The 9,366-nt window shown below is 41.5% G+C and overlaps 1 long non-coding RNA gene across 2 annotated transcripts; it reads left to right on the forward strand.

The window, feature by feature from the left end:
- Positions 4,109 to 7,959, forward strand: LOC110256666. Of its 2 annotated transcripts, none has more exons than XR_002338527.1 (3): positions 4,109 to 5,541; positions 6,924 to 7,082; positions 7,577 to 7,959. It is a non-coding gene; the product is annotated as an uncharacterized LOC110256666 (long non-coding RNA). The 2 variants fall into 2 exon arrangements; XR_002338526.1 differs by lacking the exon at positions 4,109 to 5,541 and adding an exon at positions 6,044 to 6,277.

Genomic DNA, 9,366 nt, shown 5'->3' on the forward strand with positions numbered 1-9,366 from the left:
AAAAAAAAAAAAAGAAACAAACATGAAAACGACAGGTGATGGAATTTGAAAACAAGATGCTTATATGTGAAACAGTATATTATTGTTAAAAAGACAAACTGTAGGGAGTTAAATGTATTTTTGGTAAATTTTAGTGCAACGAAAATAAAATCAAAGAAGTATAGTTAAAGAGTTATTAATGGGGAATAAATGTCATGTGAAATAATACTCAGTTAAGCTGCAATAACATGGGTATGAGAGAAAAATAAATGAATAACAGATGGGAGAAAGAGAAAGGCAATAAAAAAAGCAGTATATTTAAATCCAACCATATTGTTAATTGCAATGTAATATTGTTAATTGTTAAATGTAATTAAATGTAATTTTAAAACATTCCATTTAAAAGACAAGTTTCTCAGACTGGACCCAATTTTATGCTGTTTCAAGGGAAATTAGAAAAGTATTTTAACTTCATGAAAATGAAAACAAAAAACTAAAATTCGTGAGATGCAGCTAACATACCATTTAGAGAGCGATTTATAGGCCTTAAATGACCATATTAGGAAAGAATAAAGGTCAAAAATCAGGGCTATTACCTTCTACTACAGTGATCTTACCTTTGTTAAAAGTTAGAAAAATAAGAACAAATTAAACCTAAAGTTAGTAGAAGGAGGAGTATAATAAATATAAGAATGGAAATCTAAGAAATAGAAAACAGACAAAAACAGGGGAAGAGAATTAATGAAACAGAAAGCAGTTTTCTTGAAAATATCAATAAAATTGATAAATTTCTAGTTAGGATGGTCAGGAGAAAAAGAGAGAGAGAGAAGATAGAAATTACTAGCTATAGGAATTCCTTGGTTAAGGATCTGATACTGTTATTATTCCCTAGTTAAGGATCTAATTGTCATTGCTGTGGCTCTGGTTACTGTGGTAGCACAGGTTTGATCCCTGGCCTGGAAACTTGCACATGCCACCAGCATAGCCAAAAGAAAGAAATAAAGAAAGAAAGAATTTACCAGCTATAAATGAGGAGACATCATTATAAATCCTACAGACATTAAAATAATAATGGAATAACAAGGGAATAGCATGAGCAATATTATCAAATAACAATGCATATGATATGGAAAAAAAATCACCTAAAAGTCCCAAATTCTCAAAAGTATACTCAAGAAAAAAAAAAAATAGAAAACTCTAATATTGTAAATCAATTTAAAAAATAAATTAGTAATTTAAAACTTTCCCACAAGAGAAGCCCCAGACCATACGTCTTTGCTGGTAAAGTTCATCCAGCATTTAAGGAAGGAACAACATCGATCTTAACTTTTTCCAGAAAATAGGGTAAAGGGAGCACTTCCCAACCCATGTTATGGAACTGATGGTACCTGAATAACAAAACAAGGCAGAAAGAAGAAAAAAAAAAAAGAAATTGCAAGAAAAGAAAATTATATACCAATATCCTCCATAAACTACACACAAAAATCATGAACAAGATATTAGTAAATATAAGCCAGTCATGTATAAAACAGATACTATATTGTGGCCAAGTGGCTTTATTCCAGAGATGCAAAGGTGGTTTAACATTCCAAAAAAAAAAAAATCAATAAACACAATTCACTTTATTAATAGAATAGAGACATCTTATATGATCATCTCAGTAGACACAAAAAAAGACATTGGATAAAATTCAATACCCGCTCATGATAATAAATATCAACAAATTAAGAATAAGAAAGAACTCTCTCACGCTGATAAAGATCGTCTATAAGATATACCTACAGCTAATATCACACTTAATGGTCAAAGAAGAAAACATATTCCTTAAAGTTAGCAAATAAGCAACGATGTCTGTTCAGCAGTGTACTGGACATCCTAGCAGTGCAATAATTTAGAAAAGAATTTTTTTTTTTGTCTTTTTGCCATTTCTTGGGCCACTCCCGCGGCATATGGAGGTTCCCAGGCTAGGGGTGGAATCAGAGCTGTAGCCACCGGCCTACACCAGAGCCACAGCAACGCGGGATCCGAGCCACATCCGTGACCCACACCACAGCTCACGGCAATGCCAGATCCTTAACCCACTGAGCAAGGCCAGGGATCGAACCTGCAACCCCATGGTTCCTAGTTGGATTCAGTAACCACTGAGCCATGACGGGAACTCCGAAAAGAAATTTTTTAAATTGAAGGCATATAGACTGGAAAGAAAGAACTGACATTTTTTTTTTATTGAGAGAATTTATTTGATTATCTAGGTAGACAATCCTGAAAGCCTACAGCCACAAAACTGGAACTAATATATTAATTTAACAATGTTTTATGACCCAAGGTTGTTACACAAAAAAAATTTATTTTCACAAACTATCAAAGAAAAATTAGAAAATAAAATTTGAGAAAAGGCAATTCTACACTATAGAATGGAAAGCAAATCAGTTGTTCCCTTGGGTAAAAAGAAAATAAAAGGATTAATTACAAAGCAGCAAGAGGGGACTTTTGTGGATGACAGAAATATTCTACATTTTGATTGTGGTGGTTACATAGATGTGAACACTTGTTAAAATTCATTAAATCCTACAATCAACATGGGGACATCTTATTGTCTATAAATTTTTGTGTCAATGAAGTTGAGGTTTAAAAAAGTAAAAAAAAAAAAAAAAATTGGGGATTCCACTACACCAGTGATAACTTACTAGAAAAATATAATAGACTCTTGTCACAATTCCTAATGGTCTGCCACCACCCTACATTACCAGGACTATCTAGGAATTAATCTAAAAATACACAAGATCTTTTATAGAGAAATAACTTATTTTTTTTGTCTTTTTGCCATTTCTTGGGCCGCTCCCACAGCACATGGAGTTTCCCAGGTTAGGGGTCAAATCAGAGCTGTAGCCACTGGCCTACGCCAGAGCCACAGCAACGCAGGATCCGAGCCATGTCTGCAACCTACATTACAGCTCATGGCAACACTGGATCCTTAACCCACTGATCAAGGCCAGGGATCGAACCCGCAACCTCATGGTTCCTAGTCGGATTCGTTAACCACTGAGCCACAACGGGAACGCCTAGAGAAAAAATTTAAATAAACCTAAATAAATGCAGACATAGAACATGTTTATAAATGGACGGACCTAAAGGTCAATCCTCCCCTCATTAATTCCTAAAATTCTACTCAATTCCAATAAAAAATTCCCTTTTTTGGACCTTTATAAATCTTCCAAAATTAAGAAAAATAAAGCTACACGAATAGCTAAGACACTTTTGAAAAATAAAAAGGACCAAAGTAAGAAAATTTTGCCCTATTAGGTATTCCGCAAAGACATGGTAATGTAGTTAGTGGGGTATTAGTACAAGAACAGGTAAATAGACAAATGGAATAAAGAAGAAAACTCAGAAAGAGACCTCTGATCTGTGCTAAAGAGGCACTAGGATTCAGTGGAGGAAAAAAAAATGAATTATTTAGTAGATTCTGTTGGGGTAACTGGCTCACTGGCCAAACATAAAAAAAGTGTGGCTCTAATTCAAACCACATTAAAAAACAAACTCAAAAAAGACCTAAATGTAAAAGAAAAATGCTATGTATTCAATAGAAGAATATGTAAAAGAATATCTTTTTGACCTTAGGGAGGTAAAGCTTTCTTCAATAAGGCACCAAAAGCAAAAACCACATGGCAAAAATCGGTGAACTTGACTACATCAAAATTTAAAATATCTGTTTAAACCTGGCCACCAGAGCCATAGTTAACTGAGAGATGGCAGATTAGGAGGAATTAATGAACAATGCCTAAAACTAACAAAAGAATAGACTCCAAATATCAGGTACTGCAAACTGACAAGAGAAAGAGAATCTAAAGCAGAGATATAGGCAGATGCTAGAAGGGGAAGTTACATGGCGGATAAGTTTATGGAGAACTGATCAACCTCATCAGTAATTAGAAAGATGCAAATGAAAATAGCAATGAGAGGCGTGCCCTTGTAGCTCAGTGGGTTAAAGATCTGATGTAGTCACGGCAGTGGCTCTGGTTCGATCCCTGGCCTGGGAACTGGGAACTTCCACATGTGGTGAGTGCAGCCAAAAAAAAAAAAAAAAAAAAAAAAAAAAAACCAAAAACCAAAGAACAACAATGACAACAACAAAACCAGTGAAGAGATGCTGCTGGGCAGCAATGATTAAGTCAGAAGAAAAGACAAAGACAAAACGTTAATGAGGATGTGGAGAAACAGGACCCTTCCAATGAGCTCCATTTTCCAGAAATACAAGCAAAACAATGCCCCCAGGGAGCTCTGGGTTGCGGGCTGGCACTTGGGCGGGAATGGAGTGGAGTCATTTCATGAAGCTGTCAGTGGCCTCCTAGGTAACCTGCAAGGGCCGCCCAGATTCATGCCAACAGGGGAGATCAGGCTGGCATTCAGGTCCTGACACTTATCCAGATCAGACTGGAAAATTCGGGAGAGGGCTACAGAATGCAATCTCTTTCTCCTCGGAAACATACAAGCTAGGGTGGGAGAAAGAGGGGTCAGTCATGGCGTGTTGGCACCTTAATCCCCGCGCCCTGCCTCCCATTCTTCCCAGGAGGAAAGGAAGAGAGCGGATACGAGGGAGGTCCTTGGGTCTGGGACCTCTGGCGCTTTGAACATGCTCCTGGACCCCATGCCAGGATGCTCCCTGCCTCAGAATCCTCATCCACGCCATGGGAGGGAGCCCTGCCCCAGCCTCCCCTGCCGGCCGGGTTACTGAAATACGAAGGCCTGTGAGTTCACAATGCAGGTAGTGGGCTGAACCATGAGGAAGAGTTTGCTGGGCTGCTTTGAGGTTTGACCTATTTATTTTTCTGCAGGAGCTTTTTTGGAAACTCTCTTTGTGAAGGTTTTTCCTTCCTTCTTCCTTTCTTCCCTCTGACTTTGACGTCAGCCACAAAAGCTAGCGTGGGCAGAATTTGGGCGTTTCGAGGACACTGCAGGGCGAGGAGTCCGTTCCTGGCCCTTCCTCTCTCCCGGGCTCTGGTCTCTGCAAGAGGCTCCCTGAAGTCCCAGGATGAAGGACAAGGTTCTCCATCGTCTGATCCCCAGTTGTCTCACTTTCTGGCCCCTCTTTGCCGCAGCCCAGATCCAGGGTCCCAAGCAGAAGCCTCAGGACCCAGGATTTGTCCAGGGCCACCTAGGCCCAAGACTTGATCAGATTTCCCCAGTTCATCACTCAAAAAAACAAAAAACAAAACAAACAAACAAACAAAAAAAAAACTTTGTGTCTACAAAGAGTGCCCCCAACAGAACATTCAGGAGGCAATAAAGAGTTGTTCATGGAAAGAGACTCTGGTCACCAGCTTCACATCCCCTAAAATTTTCCCTACCTGGCTGACAGCTCTCAGAATTTACCATTTGCACTAGAAGCAAACAAGGAAAATGAATGCAGCCAGGAATATCCCATTAAGATGTATGAGTCATTTATGCCTCAGTGTGGATGAGATACTCAGAGCCTTTCTTGGGGTAGCATGTGAGAAGATTCCAGCAGCCGGCCACCTACGATGGAGACCTCTTAGGGAGAAGAGGGCCCAGGCAGGACAGGTGAGAGTGCCCAAGACAAACTCATCCCCTCCTCCTGGCTCTGGCTGGGACTGGCTTGCCAAAAGTCCACCCAACGAACCCACCCCCATCCCCCTGCCCAGGATGCTGGCCCATGTCCTCGTCCCTTCTCTTCCAGGCTGGTACCAGCCATCAGACCCACTGGCATCTCCTGACCCTGCTCTCCGGTCACTGCTCTTTCACCTTCTCTCTCTACAGATCTCTTTTTCATTTTTTTTTCTTTTTAAGGCCACACCTGCAGATATGGAAGTTCCCAAGCTAGGGGTGGAATCAGAGCTGCAGCTGCCAGTCTACACCACAGCCACAGCAACACCAGATCCAAGCTGCATCTACGACCTACACCACAGCATATGGCAATGCCAGATCCTTAACCCACAGAGCAAAGCCAGGGATTGAACCCTCATCCTCATGGATACTAGTCGAGTTCCTAACCTGCTGAGCCACAGTGGGCACTTTTTCTCTTTTCGTTGTTTTTCACTCTCTCGTTTGTTCGCTTTCTCATTTTGTGTCTTTCACTTTCTCTCACATTTTATCTTATGTCTGTCTGTCCCCTTTGCTCGTCGTTCACATCCTCTCTTTTACTTTTGTTCTCTTCTATTTCACTTTCACTTTCTCTAACTCCCTTTTTGCTGGGGTCTCAGCCTGCCCTCCACCTCGGAGGGAACACAGTGTCTCCCTCTGCTGCCCTATGTCCTTCTGGATAGCCTTCCACAGAAAAGTAGGTGTTCACGGGTTTGCTATACATCAGATGAACATACATTCTCTTTTTTCTTTTTCCCATGCCTTTCTTTTTCTTTCCCCACTTCCATTATTTCCACCCCCCTCCTCTGGGCCTGTCCGCTGCCCTCTTTCCTTCTCATTCCCCTCTCTACCCTTCTCTTCCCCCATCCTCTTCCTTTCAACTGCGTGAACATCTCAATTGTACCATGTCGGCGGATCCTTGCCGGTCTGATATTTTATACTAGGTGCGTCTGCTTTAACTGCTCTGCTTAAAAATGAAACCCATCTGCCCCAAACTGAAAACAGCCTCTCCCCCACCAGGGACAATAAATATTGATGACTTGAGGCATGATTGGCTTTATGATGTTTGATGACAACTGGTATCAGTTACAGAACTTACATCATTTAATAAAAAAATGAAAAGCCCTAGCAGGGATGTTGCATGTCAACAGACATTATTAAATGTCAAAAGAAATACATTTTCTTCAAGCGCCTGAAATCTAAACAATGTGAGGGTGCTGGGGTGGGGTCGGGTGGGGGATGTTCGGACAGCTTTTATGTGCAGTTAGGAATATTGTTTCTTTTCGTGTCCACCCTAATTTGTGCCAGTTGATTTTTTTTTCCCCCCTTGGGCTCTACTGTAGGCACCACCACAAAACCTGTCTCAAAAAATCCTCCTCCTGTTTGTCCTTTGAAAAGCGGAGTCCATTTGAAGATGCTCTCCTTCTCCCATGGGAAACCTCTGAGATGCTCCAGAGAAAACAGGACACAAGGGTACCTGAGCTGGAAGCCGAGGACGGAGGGTGAGAATTTTCATATCTCTATTTTTATTGTCAGTACGAAATCAGGACTGCCTGGCTCTGAAGTTGAAAGCACATAAACCAAGTTCTGGTATGTAAGCCTACTGTGCTTCCATTTCTACCCTGATAAGTTAAATAGAAATCAAATTATTAAACGGGTGACTGCCAACATTTCTATTTGGGATACCTTCAGTCATAAAAAACGAATTGTAAGGGTGGAAACATTTACTGCTATTTTAAATGTATTCATATGCTCTACAGAGCTGGATTATGGCCACCTGAGATACTTCCGGAGACTCGTTTGGATATATTTAGAAGGTCCATAAATTCTTGTGGTCTTGAGGGTGGTTTGGGTGAATTAAGTCTCTAAAGGCTTTTGTAATTGAAAAAGTTAACTTGGCTCCTTCAAATTCCCATCTGACCTCCCTCCCACCCTCATCCCCCACCCCTGGGAGCTTATGCTGGGGGAGAACCAGACTCGTTTTTCATCCCTGCAGTTGTCGTGGTCTTCCAAAGAAGGTTCTGAAAGAAGAAGATTGGACTGCATGGGAATCCAGGGATTTATGCGACTCGATCCTGCATTTGTAAAAACAGTGTTATTATTCCTAGCCATCTGACAGGGTCATCATGCAAGTCCCAGAAGTACTGTCTGTGGAAGTGATTTGAAAATGGCAAAGGGCTAAGAGGTGTCTCTTTTGGAGAAGCAGCCTGTGGCTGGGAGGTCACTGGGATTGGACTTTAACAGTTGGGGAAGCCATGTGCGTGCCTCCTCAGAGCCTCGGTTTTATCACCTGGGAAGTGGAAACGATAATACCCACCTCTTAGGCTTTGAAAGTGGGAATTAGACATAATGTGCATAAAATTATTGCATAAGCAATAAGATGCTGTGTGCTCTCATTCATAAATACTTTCAACACTGACGTGCATAAGGTGGGCAGCAGGAGCTGAGGATGGAGATGCAAGTTGTCCGAGGAGCTATTCTGACCTTGACGACCCCTCCAAGCAGCTCTGGCCTTGGAACCTGGAGGCCTCCTGCTATGCCATTGGAGGAATTTCCAGGAGGTGGGAGAAAGTTCCAAGGAAGGATGGAAAGAGCAGCTGGGTAAGGAATGGAGGGCGGGAGTGGGGGCCCTGGAGAGTGGGAAGCTTCAACTTTATTGGTGGACAAGGGTGTTCAAGGCAGATAGACGCACAGGAACGGGGCTGAAAGAAAGCATGATGCCCAGTTTGGACAAAGGAGGGATATGCAATTGCAAGACCTTGGATGGGGAGAATGGCGAGCAAAATACAAGGTGTGCTGGGATTTTTATAGACCTTGCCACTGTGCTCGCATTTATAAGATTTGTGCTGTTTTCTCTCTGTGGGGTTAAGGCTGGAAGGAAACTGGAGTGCTTCAAAGCTCCCCATCCAGGTTCATGCAGGCCCTCTGCAATGCAGCCCATCGCCCGCATCATCTTGGCGCCCAGAGCTGGGAGGTGGGGAGCAGACATTGACACGATTCTCTCAGAAGTGACTTTCTTGTGATTTGTTCCACCATTCCTTCCCTCAGCCAAACCAGAAAAACCACTGAACCTGGGTATTTGGCGTGGGTTAGGGATTTCTGGATCTCATAAGGGCAAATGACTATACAACAAAAACGGTTCCCTTAAAAGTTCACACTCAGTCCTTGGAGTGGGATGTGCGTGTGTGTGTGTGTGTGTGTGTGTGTGTGTGTAGGACAGGAGAGGGTCCAACAGACTCTCACTTTTTTCCAAATAAACGCCCCCAACTTCTAATTAAGAGCAAGTGCAAACAGATGGGAAGGGTGTATATTTCGTAATAGAAATGGGCTCTTCATGACTGACCATCCTCAAATTAAAAAAAAAAAAAATGAATCACTCTCTCCCTACTCTGCTCCTTTTGGAAGTTGTCCCTTTAAATGAAGTAGACAAGCCAGAGTTGTTTTCCTCCAAGGAATTTAAGAGAATCAACATGTTTTCTTTTCCTGGTTGCATCTGTGGTTCAACTGCTTCAAATATTTCACTTCTTAAAGTAACCTCAGTTTGTTACGGTGGATTTGTTTTTTTGTTCTCGCCCCCTCCCACACCCTTGTTTTCTTTTTGTTTTTGGTTTTGTTTTGTTTTGTTTTGTTTTTTAAGGTAGAGAAGATCAGCTCCCAGAAAAGAAAAAAAAAAAAACTTCTAGTTGTCAGAATCGGAATGCATATCAGTTATGCTGGGAGACAATGAAAACATCAAACAGCACATACAAGCCATAAAAAATTCAGGTCCTCTGAAGCAATGTGGGA

The sequence above is a fragment of the Sus scrofa genome, chromosome 14, assembly GCF_000003025.6.
Source record: "Sus scrofa isolate TJ Tabasco breed Duroc chromosome 14, Sscrofa11.1, whole genome shotgun sequence".
Classification (NCBI taxonomy): Eukaryota; Metazoa; Chordata; class Mammalia; order Artiodactyla; family Suidae; genus Sus; species Sus scrofa.